The following is a 5,076-nucleotide window of genomic DNA, read 5'->3' as shown; positions in this document are numbered from 1 at the left end:
TCCCTCTCTCTCGCCTCCCCCTTTCCCTCTCTCTCACCTCCCCCCTATCTGTGACCCCCCATTACTCTGCCTCCCATGGTTCAATTGCCTGCCAGCACCTCCAATTCAGGCTCCAGCTTGGAGGATTAGTAAATAAATATCAAGCTGCCCATAGTGGGCCGAGCTATTTTGCCAGTGTCCTAGCACCAGCCTTCACGCAATACCAATTAGCTGAGTTTTAGTGAGCAGCTTTTAAAAGAGATTTAATCCTGCGTGGGCTGCAGGACACACGAGACTTGGGCTCAGTTTTCCTCTTTGCTGATTTTTGGCGCCCAGGAGGCTGTGTGGCTGATTTTTTTTGTGCCCGATTGTGCCGGGGAAAAAAAATACAACTTTAGCCGCTGCGGTGCCCAAAGTTAAATCTGTAGACGGAGCTTCAAGTGTGCGCCGAAAAGTCAGTGAGCATGTGCCTGCAAAAAAATCACTTTTACACGTGACTGGTGTATCTGAGCATCCGCAGTGAACTTCCTGGTCTGCAGCAAAAGCTTGTGAGAACACATTGGGATCTGGACATTTGAAGTTTAGCTGCAAAAGATGGATCCAAGAGATGGAGAAGGAGAAGGGGTCAGGGCCAAGAGATTTCTAGCAGAAAAAATTGAGCCCTTCGTAGACATCATTGAGAGGAGATGGGATGTGCTTGAGAACAAAGGGAGAATGGGACAAAATAAACTGAAACCCTACTGGCAAAACTTTGGGACCAAGTTGCAGAAGAGTTCAATGCAGTGGCCATGTCCCCAAGAAGCGGCACGCAGATAAAAAGGAGTGGCAGGACCTTGGCTGTACAGTTCCTGTAAGTAATATTTTTATTTATGCACTGCAATTACATTTGTAAATGTGACTAATATGTGTGTGTGTGTTTGTGTGTGGCCACCACAGCAGAAGGACCCTCTCTTTAAAAAGTTCTGTTTTCATCTTTGCAGAGGAAGGTGTCACAGATCAACCGAGAAAGCTCAATAACTGGAGTAGGTGCACCAAGTACACTGCAACTAACAGCCGTGGAACAGAAGATCGCTGATATGATTAAATCTCTCAAAAGATCAACCACCAATGTGGACGCTGGGCCCAGGTTATCGAGAGGGGGTAAGCCCTGCAAATTGCACAGTCAGGGTTGGCTAAATGTTAAGTACGGCGTGGGCTAGCTATGCTTCGGTTTATCCATTGTGTTATCATCGTGGTCTTTGAAAAGAGCCTGTGCTGTGTGACCCGCGTACTCATGTCACCCTCTGTCCCCTCCCCTGCTGCTGAGCAAACATCTGCTCTGTTATGTTTTGCAGATGTTGCACATCAGGAAGAGACAGAAGCTGAAGCAGAAGATCAGGAAGCTGTCAGTCCAGATATTCTTCACTGACATCGGGACGAGGATGAGCTGGAGATTGAAGGGCAGCAGGAAGACCCCAATACAGATGTTTACATTGGAATTGGAGCCGGTGAGACCCCTGAGGATGCCAAGCCCTTTGCTGAGCGATACAACCGATGTAACGTTTCATGGGGTACACTCTGAGGCTGCGGGTCCCAGTGGGTTGCACCAAGCCACACCTGGGAGACGGCCGAGGGCGGTGGGAAGGAGAGCTCAACCTGAAATGCAGGATGGCTCATGGGAATGAGTAGGGAGGGCATTGAACGAACCAGACCACTCCTGGGCACCATGGGTGGGGTGAGGGTAGAATTAGGGGGACTGTCAGTAGAAGTAGCAACACTGTCTGGAGGAATGGGAGCAGTGTCAGGACAGATTAGGGAGGGGATGTCAGAGATTAAGGAGGGGATGTCGGAGATTAGGGAGGGGATGTCGGAGATTAGGGAGGGGATGTCGGAGATGAGGGAGGGGATGTCGGAGATGAGGGAGAGGATGTCGGAGATGAGGGAAGGGATGTCGGAGATGAGGGAGGGGATGTCGGAGATGAGGGAGGGGATGTCGGAGATGAGGGAGGGGATGTCGGAGATGAGGGAGGGGATGTCGGCGATGAGGGAGGGGATGTCGGCGATGAGGGAGGGGATGTCGGCGATGAGGGAGGGGATGTCGGAGATGAGGGAGGGGATGTCGGAGATAGCTGCTGCAATAAATGGACACACCCAGGCTGTCATTGCCCAACAGCAATTGGCAGCATCAACTGCTGACACTCACTTTCCAATCCACAGACCAACCTCAGGTAGTGTGCCGTGGGTTCATCGACAGGCTGCAGAGTCCACAATGCTGTCTGCTTGGTCTGTCCCTGTCCAGCCCCACCAACAACAAATGCGCCTTCGCACAGAAAACAGAAAAAACCTTGGGGTCATGGTGAGGAAGCAGAGGTTTGAGACAACGGGCACGGGAAGGGGTAGAGGCAACAACAGGGACAAGAGGGGTGCACAGGGCTGAGGTCTTTGAATAAAGGGGAGGAGAGATGGCTGCTTCTAGAGTTTGTTTTTGTTGCTGCTACTTGTTTTCTTCATTGAAAAGTTTAAAGTTTGCTACAAAATGTTTTATTAAAGTTAATGTTTAATAAACCTAATTATTTAAATTTAAGCAGAATACTGCACGTTATATTTTGAATTAAAGCGACATAAACCAACACAACATTACGTACATATGATGTACATTATTTTTTCACACTAACAGGTGAAAAGAGTCAACTCTGTCGGCCGTTTAGCCTTCAGGCAGCAAGCAATCACGGATTAACCGCTGACGCAAGTCTCTAGCTTATGGTGATAGGTGCACGAGGCTGCCTCCTCCGCCGATGTCCTGCGGGTTGAGCTGGTTGCATGGGTTTGTCCTCCTCCTCCTCCTCCTCGTTGTCAGCCTCCTTGTCCTCCTCTCTTCCCCCCGCCCCCTCTTCTCCCCTCAGGAGGATCTTCAATGTCCAGTGCCTGTCCCCTCAAAATGGCCACGTTGTGTAGCATGCAGCACACGACAGTGAACTGACCGACGTGGTGAGGGGCGTATTGCAGGTAGCCCCCAGAGTGGTCCAGACATCGGAAACGCTGCTTCAGTATGACAATTGTCTGCTCTATGATGCTCCGTGTCATTATGTGCGACATGTTGCACTGACGCTCTGGCTCAGTGCCGGGATCGCATGGGGGGGGGTCATAAGCCAGGTGGCGAGCCTGTATCCTTTGTCCCAAGCAACCAGCTCTGCCCTTCTGGCAGCTCCTGAAACATCGCAGATATAACGCTCTCACGTAGGATGAAAGCATCATGGATGCTACCTGGGTATTTGGCATCCACTGCCATGATCCGATGCAGATCGTCACAGACGAGCTGTACATTTAGGGAGTGGAACCTTTTCCTGTTGCGATAAACCTCGGAGTCATCCAAATGTGCTCTCAAGGCGACTTGGGTACAGTCGATCGCACCCTGTACCTTTGGGAAGCCAGCAATTCTGGAGAACCCCACAGCCCTGTCTCACATTGTCTGCGTGGTCATAGTGAAATTGATGAACTGGTCCCTTTTGGCATACAGTGCAGCAGTCACCTGTCTAATGCAACAATGTGTGGCATGCTGCGAGATGCAGCACATGTCCCCAGTTGCTGCTTGAAATGAATCAGAAGCATAGAAGGCAAGTGCTGCAGTGACCTTCACTTTCACAGGTAGGGCTGTCCTCCTGCCACTTCTTGGCTGCACGTCTGCCCTGATTACCTGGCAGATCTCATGTGATGACCTCCTTTCTAAATCGCAACCTGCGAATGCAGTCTGCCTCACTCGGGTGTAGGCCTGTCCCTGTAGATCCAACCAGGGTATGGCTTCCTCCCCATTAATGCCGAGCGATCTGGTTTCTGCGTCATATTATCCGTCGCCTCCACATGGCATGCATGTAAACCAACCTTACTACATGAGGCATAGTAAAATGTGCACCATAATTCTTTTTCTTAACTTTGTTATTCTTGTTATTGTGAGACTTACTGAAGCACAGCACAGACAAACCCTTTGCTGGGTGACACCCTAGCAGAACGGACCACACTCTGGTCTGCACATGCACAACACTAAGCTCTGTCGTGGCTGGGTGCCTGGCACTTGTCACCACTGAAACTGGGTGGAGGGGTGAGCTGTGAGGAGGACGCTAAGAGGCTGCAGGGTGATTTGGACAGGTTAGGTGAGTGGGGAAAATGCATGGCAGATGCAGTATAATGTGGATAAATCTGAGGTTATCCATTTTGGGGGCAAAAACACAAAGGGAGAATATTATCTGAATGGCGGCAGATTAGGAAAAGGGGAGGTGCAACGAGACCTGGGTGTCATGGTTCATCAGTCATTGAAAGTTGGCATGCAGGTACAGCAGGCGGTGAAGAAGTCAAATGGTATGTTGGCCTTCATAGCTAGGGGATTTGAGTATAGGAGCAGGGAGGTCTTACTGCAGTTGTACAGGGCCTTAGTGAGGCCTCACCTGGAATATTGTGTTCAGTTTTGGTCTCCTAATCTGAGGATGGACATTCTTGCTATTGAGGGAGTGCAGCGAAGGTTCACCAGACTGATTCCTGGGATGGCTGGGCTGTCAAATGAGGAGAGACTGGATCAACTGGGCCTTTATTCACTGGAGTTTAGAAGGATGAGATGGGATCTCATAGAAACATATAAGATTCTGATGGGACGGACAGGTTAGATGCGGGAAGAACGTTCCCGATGTTGGGGAAGTCCAGAACCAGGGGACACAGGATAAGGGGTAGGCCATTTAGGACTGAGATGAGGAGAAACTTCTTCACTCAGAGAGTTGTTAACCTGTGGAATTCCCTGCCACAGAGTTGTTGATGCCAGTTCATTGGATATATTCAAGAGGGAGTTAGATATGGCCCTTATGGTTAAGGGGATTAAGGGGTATGGAGAGAAAGCAGGAAAGGGGTACTGAGGGAGTGATCAGCCATGATCTTATTGAATGGCGGTGCAGGCTCGAAGGGCCGAATGGCCTACTCCTGCACCTATTTTCTATGTTTCTACGTCGACGCACAAAGATTTATGGCACTTTAATTATAGTTTGTGCTGAAATGCGTATGTTTGCTGCTGTGTTGTGCCGTCTCCGATGCACAGTTCAGAGTGCATGCCGGCAGGATCACTCCCTCGTCCGGCCA

General features: G+C 50.1%; 1 long non-coding RNA gene across 1 annotated transcript; it reads left to right on the top strand.

Moving 5' to 3' along the window:
• LOC139279415 (uncharacterized) lies at positions 1-1,665 on the top strand. Its single transcript, XR_011596468.1, has 3 exons — positions 1-829; positions 960-1,119; positions 1,314-1,665. It is a non-coding gene; the product is annotated as an uncharacterized lncRNA (long non-coding RNA).
• Positions 1,666-5,076: the final 3,411 nt, after the last annotated feature.

The sequence above is a fragment of the Pristiophorus japonicus genome, chromosome 14 (assembly GCF_044704955.1).
Source record: "Pristiophorus japonicus isolate sPriJap1 chromosome 14, sPriJap1.hap1, whole genome shotgun sequence".
Classification (NCBI taxonomy): domain Eukaryota; kingdom Metazoa; phylum Chordata; class Chondrichthyes; family Pristiophoridae; genus Pristiophorus; species Pristiophorus japonicus.
Note: the sequence above shows the minus strand (reverse complement) of the source record. Positions and strands in the feature narration are given on the sequence as shown.